Source organism: Pinus tabuliformis, chromosome 9, assembly GCF_031772625.1.
Source record: "Pinus tabuliformis cultivar Carrire ecotype Pingquan chromosome 9, CPIR1, whole genome shotgun sequence".
NCBI classification, from domain to species: Eukaryota; Viridiplantae; Streptophyta; class Pinopsida; order Pinales; family Pinaceae; genus Pinus; species Pinus tabuliformis.
In genome coordinates, this window is record NC_142307.1 from 739,220,794 (window position 1) to 739,238,062 (window position 17,269).

The window sequence follows — 17,269 nt, forward strand, 5'->3', positions numbered from 1 at the left end:
TTAGGGGCTGGGTTTGAGCACTGAGATTGCGCAGTGCGCAGTTTTGTGAGGCAAAAACTATGCATTGCATAGTGCCAAGAGGCAAGGCTATTGCTTCATGGATGAGATTGCGCAATGCAAAGTCCAGGTTAGCTGAAAGAGGCTGAGTGGACCAGTCAGGGATTTTTCCCAATTTGACTAAGTGTCATATCAGTGAAAGAATATGGGCAAAGGCATGACTCTGAACATGATCACACCCTTAGATTATTTGACGACACAACAAGGAACACTCAAACTGCATGAACAACATCCTCTACTCAATGCGACAACTTTCCACTGACTTACGCCAAGTGTGACCCCAAAGATACACTTTGCGACGACCGTGACAACACTTGTGCGAAAGTGCTTGAAACATTGGAAATGAGTGCGAAACATCTTTACATGGTAAGACCAACTCATTTACGCAAAGATTTCCCCTTTAAACCACCAAAACTAGCTTTTGTGCAATGTGTGACACTCCACATGATAAAAGATGACACTTTGATTTCCTTGCAAGTGGGACAAAGACACTTCAATAAAACACATGCAATAACTCTTAATGATTGCGATGACAATATGTAAAATCAAAGTAGGCTTTGAAAATTTGGGTGTAGGCCAAAATTTTGGAGGGTTTTGTAGCAGTGACAATAGAATTATTATGAAATGCATGACCTAATAAATGTTATTGCAACTATTGTGAGAGGGATTTAGACCTTCTTGATGATTCTCAGATAAGTTTCAAATCTCTATGTTCATATATGCATTCATGACCTGTAGATTTCATGGTCAACATGTGTTTGACAAAATGTCTGTCATGGTTAGGCCTTGTTTGGTAAATTTATTGCCTAAGTTTTGTATGGACAGATTTTTCTTTGCGTCATTCATTGTTTTGGAAAGTTTCATCAAGTTTTGGGTAGTGACATGGAGTCTATCCTTGAAAAGGTGGCACATATTTCACGATACCAGGCACGAAACTATGGAATTAAGACTGCAATCGCTCCCTTGTAGGCTTATGAATGTGACTGGGATGTTGGCTTGTGCATGTGAATGGGATTTTAAATCTATGAAAAACAAAGTTAGCTCAGGGTCTGAGCACCTAGAAGGGTGGTTTAGCCTTTGGGGGTCCTGTAAAATCTAAAGGAAGTCAGTAAGGTTTTGGTTCATCAATTCCACTTCCTTAAGGTGATATAAGAGGTTGAAGCATATCATAGTAACTCTTTGTCACATGTTTACTCCAGTGGGTTGGTTAACTTGGGTAAAAGTGGGAGGAGGATGTTACAGGGTGGTATTAGAGCTCCCAGGTTCAACGTTTGGACTGGATGGTTGAAATGTGGTTTGCAAGTCAATTGTCTATGTGATTGTTATGCATGCACTGTTATAGTCATTGTTGCAGTTTGTGGCATCATGATGCTAACGTGTTCCCTGAGATAGAGCAGGAGATGCAAATCAACAGAACAAGGTTGCAACACTAGATTTCGGGGTAAGAGTAGATCCTCATATAGGTATTGTATGTTTGGCATGCAGGTATGTTGGTTAATAATTATTATAAGAATTATGGTTATATAATGTTTGCCATTATATTATTGTTTTGATGATGTGTAAACTGCAATGGATATTCCACTGGACAGTTCGTCACAACAAATCTGATAATAATATATTAAAATTTTGAATTTTTACACTATTACAATTTTATTAAACTTCTAGATCTGTAAATTTAAATGTAATTAGTGCATGCATGCAAACTGAAATTATGAATAAAACTAGAGAACGAAAAAATAAGCTCACACACACACATAAGACACAAGATATACTCTGGGAAACCCTTTCGGAAGAAAACCCAGCTGAAAGGTGAGGTCGCTTTGCTCCCTTTCTTTGTCTGGAAATATGATTGTAAGTACAAAGAAGTAATGTTTGTGGCCCGCGGGATGCTACAATGCACAAATCCTCTCTATATGCTCTACCTCCTATCTGTCATGACTATATTTGCTCAACTATGGAACAAAATTCTCTCAAAAGAATGGAATACCTCTTTCTCCTAGTGGCCTGTTTATAACACACCCTGATAGCCTACTAGTGGTTAAGGTTTGAAAACATCAAATCTTAACTAGAGCTACATTATAGTCTCTTCTAGAGTATTTTACATCAAAAACACATAGCTAGCCCCATTTCCATGAACAATGGGGGCTGACGCGAGATCCTCCTGAGCTATAGGTGTGAAAACAGGAAGGTCAACTTCTGAGTGGCATAACTTTGCATGCAGACTGCGATTAATGTGCTTCTTGCACCATTGGAAATATCTCTGTGTGTAGAATAACATGAAAAGTTGCATGCTACAATAGCAAATATTTACCCCCAAAAAATGTCATTTGATGCCTCAAAACACTCCCAAAAGCTTTCAGACCCTGTTTTGCCAAACTATGTCTTGCCAGTAAAAACGGTCCTGTGAGCTGATTCCTCCACTTTTTCCACTCCAAATGCATCAAGATGGATGAAAAAAATACAATGATCCAATCCATATCATGTGGTTACATGTATGATAGATGTTAGTTGATCAGTGTGGTCATATGCATGCTGATTATGGTCATTGCAACTAAGATATTAATGTTATACGTATCGTGCTAATCTAGATTTGCCTGTGTAGATGGTTATGGTTATGATATCCATGTATGAGTCGATATATTTGTGATATTATGTCGTACTAATTTGGATTGACTTGTGTAGATGTGATACCCTCCCCTAAGATACATTGAGGTATGAGTTGATTATGTTATCTTTTTGGTTTATCTAATATGGTATGTTTATAGATTGTTTGAATGTTTAATTAATTGCATGATATGAGTATGTCTCTATGTTACACCAGACAATCCCTCTTGCGGACAAGAGCGATCTCCCTAGATCCTAAATGGAAACTAGAAATAATCATGACAAATGAACTAACTCTTTCCCTAAGTTGAACTTGTTCGAATTATAAGCAGTCTAGCTAATGGATAGGCCTCTTACCGGTTTCACGAAATGCCTGATGAAGATCCCTGGTTGTAACTTGATGTAGCTCTTCAATGCTTGATAAGACCTATAAACATAAACTATAAAATGATCAAAATCACATCTGATATAATAATTCAAACAACTTAGCCTAATGTTCAAGGAAATTAGGGATTGAATTTGCCTTAATGAACATAATAAACAATTGAAAACTATTCATCATTCACAAAAGACAAAATCAATCGGAGAAAGTGCTCATTTGTATTAATCAAAAGATAAGAGGAGCCTTACAACCTTCGCCTTGATGCCATGAGGTCCCTCTCAAATGCCTTCAATCTCCTCCTTATATAACAAGCTCTCCAATCTCAAACTAACAGCATAAGTTTGTATTCTTTGAATTCTAACCTCCTTCATCCCTCAACTCTCTAGTCCTTTTATAGATCAAAGAGGAGGAAGTTTCAGATCCCTAAGAAGAAGATGAACCTCCTTTAATGAGGGATTATGTTACCATGAGAAAAGGGATGGAGATGAATCTTATGAGGGTTATAGCTTGAATAGTTATCACCTGGAAGCAGTCAGTTGGGAAATATTCGACCAACTATGTTTCTAGAATGTACTTTTTATTTTTACTTTCTAGAATTCACCTGCGTAGATTTATAGTTACATACAGAGCGCAACTCTGCGCTGTTCTTAGTGTCAATTTCAGCGCATGCACGGGAAACGCTGGAGAAATAGGCGCAGGTGGAACTTAACAAGGTGTGAGAGCTATTTGACCCAAATTTCTCATGTTCTTCAACATATTTTGAGTTTCTGTATTCAAGCTTCTGTGATCCATAATGAATTAAACAAAGTCTAATGATAGAAATCACATGAGAGAATTTTTTTTTTGCCCGACGCATCTCGAACCAACAAGTGTGGTTCATCATCAGAACCAGATGAAGAGGCAGACCATGGAAAAGGCTTAAATAGAGAGCAATGTAGAGACATAATTTCAAGTAACGGCTATATTTGAACAATAATGTTTAAATTATAATATTAATTTATTAATATATTAAAAACAAATATTATTAAGTAACGGTTATATTAAACGGCTAGTTTTTGAAAAAAATATTTAAATAATGATATTATTTCATTAATTTATTAAAAATATTAATAGGTAACGACTATATTAAACGGCTAGTTTTTGAAAAATAATATTTAAATAATGATATTAGTTTATTAATTTATTAAAATATTAATATGTAACGGCTATATTAAACGGCTAGTTTTTGAAAAAATATTTAAATAATGATATTAGTTTATTAATTTATTAAAATATTAATATGTAACGGCTATATTAAACGGCTAGTTTTTGAAAAATAATATTTAAATTAATTTATTAAAACCAAATATTACTAGTTTTTGGAAAATAATATTTAAACTGTGATATTAGTTTATTAATTTATTAAAAACAAATATTAATAAGTAACTGCTATATTAAACAACTAGTTTTTAAAATAAATAAATAAATAATTGAAGTCAAGCTTTAAAGGAGGGGAGTCAAAAATGATAAAAACAAGTGAAGACCCTAATCGAGACAAGATCATTTGATAAATAAAATAACTAATGGAAATAAAATAAAATAAATTAAAAATAATTAATGGAAAAATAAATAAAATAAAACAAAATATACACAAGTCAAAATAAATATATATATAAATAAATAAATACAAATAAAATAAAAATAAATAAATCAAAAACAGAAACACACACACACACACACACACACACACACACACACACATATATCCAAAGAAAAACAATCAATAAATATTTTGAGTTGTTTGACTTCTAAGGGAGTTGGTTTCAACATGTTCACGGATGGTAAAAATATCCATAAACTGATCAAGTGGCATGGCGACAAATTGATGTGTAACATATTGCCCCCTAAAGTGTGAAGTCTGAAAAATAAGTTTAAAAGATTGAAGCGCTTTATCATTCCAAGGATCGGATCAGAGGCAATGGTCAGAAACCTACAGGGGACATTCAAGGGAACACAATGCAAAATATATATCAAAAATCATCTTTGAGGTAGGCATTCCCGTACTCATAATAAACTGAACTCAATGAACAAGCATGGAAAAACTAATATCATATAGATGGTAGACACAATAAGGACACAACCATCTGTCTACCTAATCATGAATATAAAATCTCCTCACAACCTGGATTGATGAAACTAGATCCAGGGTCTTGATCTCCATCTCTCGATCCACAGTACGATTCAAACCATGCGAGTGAATGTCTCGAAGTCAAACATGGCATAAACCACTTGATTACTGGTCAATGATGTGAACCGTTAACAAGCGCGAGAGAAACAACCAATAATGACAATGGTTATCAAGGTACTCCCAGTACAATCTATGAAGTGTGAATATGTGATCTTAAGTCGAACACTCATAGAATCGTCAATCAAAGGCCAATGATGAGAACCTGTCATCGAAAGCGAAAAACCTGCCATTAAGGCATGCAGGCTTCAAGGTACTGAAGGTTTCTAAATCAGCTTCCTAGATAATGAGCTGAAGTCAATAGGAAGTGATTCGTCGTAAGAAAGCCTACGACACGAAACATGATACCAATTTTTGAAAATAATTGCAAGGACTGACTCAAGGACGTCCAACGCGAATGAAGGTAAAGATTTTGCAAGGGGATTTGAACCAAGTTTGAAATTCTCTTGAATGCATAATGACGCTATAACGATTTGGTAGCATTTGACTTAACGATACCCAAAACCATGAAGACTTTCAATGAGGTTGATTAACTGTAAGGCAAATGGATTTCCCAACCTAGACATGAATGTGACAGAGCATTGTGTTCAAGAGCGACATGCTACCTTTTAACTGATGATGTAGAATGGACACTTTCCCCAATTTTCCCCCACCATTACTGGCAAGTACCTCTTTATTTTTTACAAGATTGAGGAGGATAAAATATGCTTGGACTGTAAGCTCATCCTTTAGATGAGTCCATCGAAGTATTTTTAATGAACCCTAAGAAGGAATGGTTCGGTCTCGTCATGCTTAACGAGTCCTATACTGTTTAATTTTTTACAAGTCCAGTAAAGGGGTAACTCGATGTCGTTTTCTTTTAAGAGTTTGAAAAAGACACAAAAAGAAAACTCATTCAGCTCTTTAACCATAAAATTTTAACGAGCCCGGAGAAAGTAAAGCTCGACGTTTTTCATTTTTAGAGAGTCAAAAGAAAAACATAAGTAGACTCCATCAGGTTGTTTTTCCTCAGTTTATTCTCTCAGGTCCAAAGGGGATAAAATAATACAAGAGATAACTCTATTGACCATGTTTGATCAACGTATACCTTTTTCGTAAACAGTCTTGGCTCAGTCCGTAAAAGGGGTAAACTTATACTTAGTGGATGGTTGTTCATTTACTTTTACGAGTTCGAACAAGAAAGTACTCGACAATCTTTTCGTTTTGAAAAAGTCTGAAAAGGGCTTAAAAGAAGACTCCATGATTTTCGCTTTTCGTAATTTTTTAAAGAGCATAAAAAGCGATAAAAGTCTGCTAAAATGTCAAAAATGATTTATCTTGACTCTGTAAATGATCCTGCACATTTAAACTCAATAACCTATCATAACTGCTCAAAAAGTTGTTTTCCTTCTTAAAAAGATTCAAAATATAAAAAATAATATATTTTTTTAAGCTAAAAAAATTATAAAAGTGTGAAACTTTCAGGATTGATTCTGATCCAACCAATGGACGAAATTGCGCACCGTTTCTTCCAGGTAGAATATCTCTCCATAACTTAGTTTTCTATCTATTTATTTTTTCATTTTAAGCTTTAATTTGGTTTTTTGGGACAAATATTTGTCCAAAAATGTGCCCTCGGCCCTGTGTGGGTTTCATTCAATCGGGCCTGCGCAGGCTGATAAAATTTTCCATACGAAAATTCTCGGCCTGCGCAGAATTCTGCAGGAAATTTCCACGTAGCTGCACACTTTCCATAAAAGGGTGGTCGTGCAAGCATCATGAACTATTTTTAAAACAAATTTTGAAGCCCAAAAAACATGAAATGAATTTCAAAAAATCTTTTAACTGCTTTAAAATGGTCATTTCAGGTCATTTGTTTGCTCAAAAATGGAATGGAGGGAAAGAGAGCACGAAGCCAATGATGTGGTTGCTTTGGCGGATTCGGCCACTTTGCAGGCTCTCAAGACTTGTGGCCTCCTGAAATGATGACTAATCCTTGGGATGAACGCCCAAGTAGATCTGATGACATGGTTGGTGAGGACCTGGAATGTCTAGGAACATTGTTTTATGATTGTTGATCATCGCCTCACCATTGACGCTGATGACATCCATTTCCTGACTGGGTTGTCTAATCGAGGAGCCATTCTTTCACTATTTAGATTGAGAGCAGGGGGAGATACTATTGATGGATACCTACAATGCTTTTGTAGGGGTGCACTACCCAAATATGGATGGATTGACATTCAATCCATCGAACTTTTACCCTTGAGGACCATTTCTTTCACTGTTTGCAAACTATGTGGCAATGTTTCCCTTCATTTAGCCACATGAGTACAGATGCAGATGGTCGTGGAATGCTGGGAGTCCATGGTATATAACTGGTGCGAGGCAGTAGTGGTAAATATGAAGGGCCAGTTGAATAGGTGCAATAATGGTAAACTGAAAAATTTCAGTTATGGTGCCATTCTAGTTGCTTTTTCCCTAGAGAGGGTTCTTATTCTTCAACCACAATAGATTCCAGCAGACGAGGGGGGTTCGAGGGATCCATGCTTGATGAAGTGGGTTGCACTGATGGCACACCATGACGGTGACAGTCTTGTAGTGAGGTGTACGACAGAGTTTTTTGATTGGTTGAGCCAATAGATTGTTCCCATCGAGGACTTTTCATATGCCGAGATGGATTACAGAGGTGTTGATGGTGTTGGACCCAGCAACATGTAAGGGGATATCCCTGGTAAGAATTCCCAATTAGACCTTAGACCGTTTGGTGTAGGAGTCCCAGTAGTGGGTTGTACGGTAATGCCTTGACCACGATTTCGCACAGAGGCAAGTAAGATGTCCCTGTTCGTAGCAAGGGTGTGACAGTTGCAGTAAGTCAAGGAAGGTGCATGAGAGGTTCTAACACACTGAGGGTGAGGTGAGTGCACCCCTTGGAAACCTGTAATAGTACGCAACTTGGAAGGGAACACACGAGCGAAGATGCATCACAAGCTAGAAATAAAGTTAGCGAGCAATCCAAAGTGATGGTTAAACCAATAACACATTTCAGAAAGATTCATGCATACTTATAAAGAATAGTCCATACATGCATGTGTGAGCAAACAAATACATATATCATTTAGAGTAAACTAGATAGCATAGAATATAATACAATATATCCATGAAACTTTTTCGATCTGTTATGTTAAGAAGTGTAAGTTCCAGTCATACAGTACATCAATGTATAACCACTAGTTCCGACAACGGAACGTTACAGCCACAACCACCAACTCCTCTAAAGAGATATACTAGCTCTGCGAAGTGGAGAAGCCAAGGCTCGTTACAATACTGTCCAAGCTCTCTCCAAGATAGTCTTATCAAAATCTTGGCTGACCAAAAGCCTTTACAATGAGTTATGAGGTTCTATTTATAGAAAAGGGTGGGTTGAACCTTAACATTCCCCTTTGTGACAGTTCATCTACCCCCATGAATCTTCATCTACCCTACGATTGTTACATCTAACTATCGACACTTGAACTTGCGCTTGACAAGACATTACATTACAATGCACATGTGCCCATGTGAGACAAAATGGCTTGAGCAAGCCATGCAAGACATCACTAACACTGGGTCCATTGTAGTGAGACCAACTCTTTAAAATGCTTGCGATGGTGAAGGTGGTGAGTTGATGACAAGCTTGGTCGTCCACGATGGTGTGCATCCGCACCATGGTGACATCTTGTTGAAGCGAACTCTTGCCTCCATTGCATCCGGGTGCATTGGTATGACTCCTACATCCAAATTTTCTACTAGCATGCGCATGGTCTTCTTAGGTGTGACTGAACCGGAAACACACTGATGCATAGTGTCTGTGTTGATCTTCCAGTGCGTGCTAGTGGTCATGCGCATCAACTATCAACTGCATGTTCAGCTCCAGTCGGACTTGCTTCTTGTCTTTGCCTTAGTGAGCGTGCTGAATGGGTGGGATCACATGTGTGCGCACAATGACATGCATGCTGCTGAATTCCCTTGCATGCGATCAACAACACTGCTCACCATGTCTGCTCCGTGCTAGCTGCTGGGATGGATCTATAACTTGTATGCGTGCATTTTCATCCGTGAGTGCATGTTGCGCCCCCTGATGTACCTGTTCCTGCTACAACTCATTCTCTCATCTATGCAACTCTTGTTCTTCCTTGAGTTGCTGCTTCAGTACATGCAACTCCTTCTCTGTTCCTTTCTCTGCCTTCGCACGATCTTCATGCCGCGTCGTCACCTCATAGCCTGAGTCTCCAAAGTTTCTTTCATCACAAGGGGATCTGCGTGAGCTTGCAACTTTGTTTTGCCTTTGTGTTGTCAGCAACCTTCCTCTTTCGTTCGTTGCATCCGGAATGCTGCCTTCAGCTGTTGTTCATGGTGCTGCTTGATGTGATGTTTTTGTCATCATACCTTGATGTCCTTGTCTACGAACAACTTGATGTATTCATGGGTAGGCAAGTTCATAGACACTTGATCGACTGCATCCCCAAGTGTGCTATGAATGGTGTCTTTAACTCAACTCTCTTGGAAACCATTGTACATGTACTGTTGAGAGGCAGATGAACACTTGCGATACCTAGATACATTGCAACACTCATGGAAAACAATCAGTCAGTCAAAAACCAAATCAAACTTGAGAATTGACTTACAACATACATGTGTGACTCATCATGAAGGTCGCGTAATTTCCACCGGGAGTTCAGGAGACTAACTGCAAAAACTGCGCAAGGCATAGTCCGGGCTATCAGGAATTTGACTAATTGCTAGAACTACACAATGCACAGTCCAGCCCAGCCTGCTGAGGACTAAAACTGCACAATGCGCAATTTTAGTCAGTAGTGACATGCAACCTGCAAACTGCATTGCGCAATTTCTGGGGCCAAGAGGATACTGCCTCCAAGAATTACGCAATGCAAGCCTCGAGGTCAGTTCCTAGTTATACTTACACAATTTCTAGAGGGAAGGTAGAGTCTTCGCTTCTGGAAATATGCAATGCTATCTGGGCAAGGCACAGTCTAGGCCAAGGCAACCCAGTTCGGCCGACGGGTGACTGAAAACATGAGAAGTCTGAATGCATGGTGAGATGAGTGCAAATGAGAGTGAATGATCATTCATGCAAACAACAAGTGCAGGATTCGGAAAATGGGAAAGCATGCATGTGTGTGAAGCGAGTCACCGCAATGGCAACCCTCCATGAAAAATAGTGTCATGCATGCGACAACAGTGAAATGCAAACAAAAACTGAAACGGTGCTAGTACAAGCTAGTATGCATGCAAACGACAACAAGTTCTCATTGAAATCAAGCATACATCATTCATACGAAGGGAAACACTAAAAGAGCCAGAAACGCAGCGCAAGTCATGAGCAGCGGGCTTACCCCAAGACACCTGAGTTGAATGTGCCGACGACTCCTAAATGCAATGTGGGAGGCAAGAAATGCCAAGTTGATGTGAGGAATAAGCTTTGCAGCATCCAGTTGATGAGTTTTGATAATATCGAGGTTGTGACACGCATGCCCAAATCTAGGAAAAGCGACACTTGGTGGGAGGTTTCTAAGATGATCCTTGCATGTAACCTCCAACAGCTAAAAATAGATCCATGAATCAAGGGATGCCTTTGCATGCTGCCTTGGGAGGAGCAGCCCATGCATGCAAATCAGTTTTGCTCAGTCCCGGAGGGAACCGGTCAACTCAACTGCACTTGCAACAGTCTGCTTAGTTAGGAGGAAAAAATGTGCATTTCTGGGAGGGAGCTGGGCTGGCTTCCCAGAGGGAATGCACAATTTCTGGGCAGAGCAACTGACTGCTGCCTAGAATTTCGCAATTTCTGGGCTGAGCAGTCCTGCTGGGAGGAATTGTGCAATATTTCCATTAAACAGTGACAGGCATATTTGCGCAATTCTGGAGCCCAACAGGCTGCTAGAAAAAATTGTGCAATTTATGGAGGGAAGGCTGGTTACCCTCTAGAATTGCGCAATTTCTTGAGGGAGCTACTCAGCCTGCAGCTGGACCAAGTCCAGTGAAACAACCTATGAGGGGGATGAAACAAATTTTGATGGACAGGCTACCATTCTACAAGAAAATCACTAAATCTTGTGTACTTGACAAGGCAAGACATGCTGCTGTGAAAGTTTGGTAGGGAGGCTCCAAAATGAATCTAAGGAAAAATTTTGGAGAGAGGTTGTAGCCACTACAACATTTTGTGACACATTGTTAGAACTCCAGTTCTCTGAATGGACCTTGTTCATGAAAAACAAGTCTAACACCTCCTGAAGTATTGTTCAATTCTCAGTTCATCTTGGTTTCCACACTAGCTTGATTGTAAGATGTAGCATCTGCCAAGCTCTTGGTCGATTGACACACTTTCCAAGCCAAGTCAACACAGTTGTTTTGATTAGGGTTGAGGGGTATATTGGTGCACAAGCAGTATAGTCACCAGAGTATTAGTTTCATCGCTAGTGTTGCTCCATTGCTAGCAGGCTTGGACAGTACCCTGACGGAGTCACGCAGGAACATAAGCATCACTCCACTGCCAGCGAGCCTGATCAGTACTCCGGTGGAGTTACTTGCATCACCTCGCTGTGTAGGAAGCCTTTCTCTTCTTTTGCCTTATTCATTTTTCATTTTTACATTTTTCACTTTTCATTTTTCATTTTTTATTTTTTTCATAACTATGCATAAAACTTATTCATTTCAGAGGCGGAAGAGGGATCCCGACTTATTGAGAGCAGAAGAGGTTGTTCCTTCAAAGAATTAGTTTATGTATACCTCTGACGCACTTGTTAAGGTTTTCCCCCTCACCTTACTCTACTTGACTAAGTTGCCAAGGGTTAACCCAAAAATAATCGGCTAGAGTAGGTGACACTAGTTAGTGCGCAAGCATTGTGTTTTCACCAAGGTTCACTTCAAACAATACACATTTTCCATCGGCATATCATGGACTAAAAGTAACAAGTTCTTCATACAGAGGTAGGATGACAGATAACCAAGTAGTGATAGCTACACAAGGCCTCTTGTACTTTACCCAACTTGTTTCAAGATTCATGCATGGTCCATGTGAAACTAACCTACAGACAATAACAAGAAAAAAAACTAAGAGCAAAGAAAGGAGTAGAATAAAATGCAAAATAAAAGCGAGTAAGAAAACAAACAAGCAAGAGAACAAACACACAAGGAAAGAAGCAAACATGCATGCAAGAAAACAACTCAAAAAGTAAACACTACTCCTACTCCTAAGCTAACAGTGCATGGGTCATCTCACATGAAGTGATACTTCCAAGGCAGCCATGGGCGCATTGGTTGACCCATGTTGGTGAAGGCACGGTTTGCGAACATCATAGTTGCACAAACCAGCAAGCATTAAAGATATAACAATGAAGATAGACAAACTCCGAGCTTACAAGTGACCACAGAATAAAGATGAGTGAAAGTGCATGACATGCACTCTGTGGAGCTACCATGGTGTTGTGCTACACTGTGTGCAGATGTCAAGTGTATGCATTCTCTTGACTGTGACATGCAATCAAATGTGAGAAAGGTAGACCACTTATGTTGTGCATGTGTGCTTGCTGTGTAAGATTCCTCTAATGCATGAGCGATGGGATCATGTAGTTCGAATGGAGGAAGCGAAACCTGAGTGTTTGGTTGATCTTCAATGCAAAACAAAGGATGAGGAGGAGACTTGAGTGTTCCAACAATTTCCTGACTAGAAGTGAAACCAACCTCAGGACATCGAGGGCCTCACATAACCATTATCTCGGGTTGAAGTGACTCAATAGTCTACGGGGTTTCGACTTCGTTGACAGATAGATCATCGTAGACCAATGTCTTAGACAGATTAACAACGATTGAATCAACATCACGATCAGATGAAGAAGTAGAGAGATCATGACAACCAAGATCAGAAAATTCAGGATGTTTGTCGGCATCCTCATGATTTGATGAATCGGGCAGAGGGGTAGATGGGAAGCAAATATGTTTACCCTCTGTGTTTTCAGAAATGACAGATGACAGATTGGATGGATTTCCATAGGAAGATGTGTCATCTTCACACTGTAATGATACACTGACATCTGACGTGTCTTGAACGATCGAAAGTAGAAACATTCGGAAATGAGTTTTCACAAGGGAAATCAGCAGTGGCAGAATCACAAGGGATGTCAGGATAAAGCGGATGAGGCGCGGTTGGAAGGGAGTCATCCTTCACCACGGGTTCTTCTTTATATTCCCACACACACTCATCATGAATGATGGCATAGGTTGGCTTCATAACACCAACTCCATTGACAACTTGATCCTCGTTCACAGCAGGTGAGGAGTCCAGAATGGAAGAACACAAGATAGTACAATCCGGAGGATCAACAGAATGTGTGGACGGAGGTTGAGGGAATGAATCCACGTGACAACCAACAGGCTTGCAAGCCAAATCTGCGCAGATCTCAAGAGCCGGTGGGGTGGGAGGATGTGACAGTTCAAGAGATGTGTGTGCATGATCTCCCACATCACTCCACAGTGGTGGAGCTATTTGATGAGGTGAAGGCGGATAGTCACTTGTGGCAGCAACTGTGCCTGCCTGTGATTGCGCAGCTCCATCACTGAAGTGTGTTGAGCGGGGTTTGGATATGCGAAGAAGATACTCAAATCTCCCATAAAGAAATTCCCAATCAATTTGATCTTCGGTAAATTGGTATGCAAGATTACAAGAGCGTGTGTAAAACTGATCAACGGATTCATCAGGTGCTTTTCATAATTTCAGAATTTCTTGATCGAGTGCTTTATGGTTAAAGTGATTGAAAGCATGGTCTATCTCTGTGACCAGATGAGCAAGAGAATGAATATATTTTTTGGGTAGCGTGGCACACTAGTGCATTGGGTGCCCTCAAAACGTGTAGATGAACAACGCGCAAGTCATGTATTCTTCAAAGATTCCATGTCTTTCGCATGAGCCTACAACACCGATCGCGTGCCTAAGCAAGGCTACGTGGCTTTCACCATCGTATGCTTTATGTGACAAGTTATCTGAGAGCTCTTCCGAGATTATGAAGTCATTTCCATAAGACATACACTCTGGAAGAGCAACTATGTAGTTAGTCATGATAGATATGTAGAGATTCAAAATAGATGTGAGGACTCAACTTGTCATCTGGCCCTCCTTCTAGTGCCAAAATGTTGATGGTGCTGGACCCGCCAAAATGTAAGGTGATCTCCCCAGTAAGAAGTCCCAATTAGACCTCAGACCGTTTGGTGTAGGAGTCCCAGCAGTGGGTCGTATGGTAATTCCTTGACCGCGATTTTGCACAGAGGCAAGTAAGATGTCCCTGTTGGTAGCAAGGGTGTGATAGCTGCAGTAAGTCAAGGAAGGTGCATGAGAGGTTCTAACACACTGAGGGTGAGGTGAGTGCACCCCTTGGAAGCCTGTAATAGTATGCGGCTTGGAAGGGAACACACGAGCGAAGATGCATCACAAGCTGGAAAGCAAGTTAGCAAGCAATCCAAAGTGATGGTTAAACCAACAACACATTTCAGAAAGATTCATACATACTTATACAGAATAGTCCATACATGAATGCATGACAAAACAAATACATATATCATGTAGAGTAAACCATATAGCATAGAATACAATACAACATATGAATGAAACGTGTTGGATATGTTATATTAAGAAGTGTAAGTTCCAGTCATACAATACATCCATGTCTAACCACTAGTTCCGACAGTGGAATGTTATAGCCACAACTGCCTGCTCCTCCAAAGAGATATACTAGCTCTGCGCAGTGGAGAAGCCAAGGCTCATTACAATATTGTCCGAGCTCTCTCCAAGATAGTCTTATCAGAAGCTTGGCTGACCAAAATCCTTTACAATGAGTTCTGAGGTTTTATTTATAGCAAAGGGTGGGGTGACCCTTGACATTCCCCTTTGTGACAGTTCATCTACCCTCATGATTCTTCATCTACTCTATTACTGTTACATCCAACTATCAACACTTGAACTTGCACTTGACAAGACATTACATTACAATGCACATGTGAGACAAAATGGCTTGAGCAAGCCATGAAAGACATCACTGACACTCGGTCGATTGTGGTGAGACCAACTCTTTGACATGCTTGTGATGGTGAAGGTGGTGAGCTGATGCCAAGATTGGTTGTCCGTGATGGTGTGCATGCGCTCCATGGTGACATATTGTTGAAGCAAACTCTTGCCTCCGTCGCATCCGGGTGCATTAGTATCACTCCTCCATCCAACTCGTCTACTAGCATGTGCATGGTCTTCTTAGGTGTGGCCGAACCGGAAACACACTAATGCATAATGTCTGTGCTGATCTTCCAGTGTGTGTTGGTGGTCATGCACATCAACTGCCAACTGCATGTTCAGCTCTAGTCGGACTTGCTTCTTGTCTTTTCCTTGGTGAGTGTGATGAATGGGTGGGATCGCATGAGTGCGCACAATGATATGCATGCTGCTGAACTCCCTTGCATGTGATCAACAACACTGCTCACCATGTTTGCTCCGTGCCAACTGCTGGGATGGATCTATAACTTGTACGGGTGCAGTTTCATTCGTGAGTGCATGTTGCGCCCCCTAATGTACCTATTCCTACTGCAACTCATTCTCTCGTCTATGTAGCTCTTGTTCTTCCTTGAGTTGCTACTTCAGCACATGCAACTCCTTCTCTGTTCTATTCTCTACCTTCATGCGATCTTCATGTCGTGTCATCACCTCATAGCCTGAGTCTCCAAAGTTGCTTTCATCAAAAGTGGATCTGCTTGAGCTTGCAACTTTGTTCCGCCTCTGTGTTGTCAACAACCTTCCTCTTGCGTTTGTTGCATCCGGTATGTTGCCTTCAGCTATTGTTCATGGTGCTGCTTGCTGTGATGTTACTGTTGTCATATCTTGATGTCCTTGTCTATGAACAACTTGATGTCTTCATGGGTAGGCAAGTTCATAGACACTTGATCGACTGCATCCCCAAGTGTGCTCTGAACGGTGTCTTCGACTCTGCTCTCCTGGAAACCATTGTACCTGTACTGCTGAGAGGCAGATGAACACCTGCGATACCTGGAGACATGGAAACACTCATGGCAAGCAATTTGTCAGTTGAAAACCAAAGCGAACTTGAGAACTGACTTGCAACATACCTGTGTGACTGATCATGAAGGTTGCGCAATTTTCGCCGGGAGCTAAGGAGACTGACTGCCAAAACTACACAAGGCACAATCTGGGCTGTCAGGAGGCTGACTGACTGCTGGAAATGCATAATGCACAGTCCAACCTGGCCTTCTGAGGACTGAAACTGTGCAATGCACAATTTTAGTCAGTAGTGACATGCAACTAGCTAACTACATTGCACAGTTTCTAGGGCCAACAGGACTCTGCCTCCAAGAATTACACAATGCAAGACTGGAGATCAGTGCCTGGATAGAATTGCACAATTTCTAGAGGGAAGGCAGAGTCTTCACTTCTGGAAATGCGTAGTGCTATCTGGGCAAGGCACGGTCCGAGCCAAGGCAACCCAATCCAGCCAACGGGTGACTAAAAACATGAGAATTCTGAATGCATGGTGAGATGAGTGCAAACGAGAGTGAATGATAATTCATGAAAATAGCAAGTGCATGATTTAGAAAATGGGAAAGCATGCATGTGTGTGAAGTGAGTTGCCGCAATGGTGACCCTCTATGCAATGTCATGTATGCGACAGCAGTGAGATGCAAACGAAAACTGAAACGGTGCTGGTACAAGCTAGTATGCATGCAAATGATAGCAAGCGCTCACTGAAATCAAGTAGACATCATTCATACGAAGCGAAACACAAAAAGCATCAGAAACGCAGCGCAAGTCATGAGTAGCGGGCTTACCCCAAGACAGCAGAGTTGAATGTGCCAACGACTCCTAGATGCAATGTGGGATGCCAGAGCTGCAAGGTCAATGTGAGGAATGAGCTCTACATCATCTAGTTGATGATTTTTTATAAGATCGAGGTTGTGACGCGCATGCCACAAAT